We start from the raw sequence: 638 nt of genomic DNA, 5'->3' as shown, positions 1-638 counted from the left end.
GGAAACGCAGTAGTCTGGACTGTGAAATTGTGGAAAGGACCTGAAATCCTTGCTCTGCTCCCATTTTAAACACCAGTAAGGAAAAAAGTGATTGCCCTTCACAGAGCATCATTGGACTAGCTGAAGCCAGAACAGGTTTTATAAATCACAAGACTTTCAGATATGTCTCCTGTATACCTTTGAGATAAACAGAAGCAAAAAACCACCAGCACAGGCATTTCTCTGCCCTGTCCACCTTCTCAGCTCACGTGGCGGTCCATTCCATGTTCATATAAAAGCTTTATGTGTGGTACTGGCTTTAGCATCCTACAGTTGCCTTCCAAGGATGTTGGGGCAGGTGCCTGTTTCCCCAGGTTATCACTGATCCATGCTGCATTATTTACTACCTAAATTGATTTGCTTGCAGGACAACTGCGGCTGCACACACTTCCATGATCCATGTACCAGTTTCATTTACCTACTCCAACCACATATAACATCCCCTTAGCAGCTATTTACTCATCATGAGAAAGAAACTCAGCGGGAAGATTTTCTCTTCGAGCCATCATACTTTTCCTCTAAGCAAATCCTGATCTCTTTGGAGATTTGCTTTATTTAAATCTGAGAGACAGAAAAAGTTGCCTTAAATATTATTAATA

The sequence above is a fragment of the Nestor notabilis genome, unplaced genomic scaffold (assembly GCF_000696875.1).
Source record: "Nestor notabilis isolate BGI_N333 unplaced genomic scaffold, ASM69687v1 scaffold9854, whole genome shotgun sequence".
In the NCBI taxonomy this organism is placed as follows: Eukaryota; Metazoa; Chordata; class Aves; order Psittaciformes; family Psittacidae; genus Nestor; species Nestor notabilis.
This window is presented reverse-complemented; position numbering follows the sequence as displayed.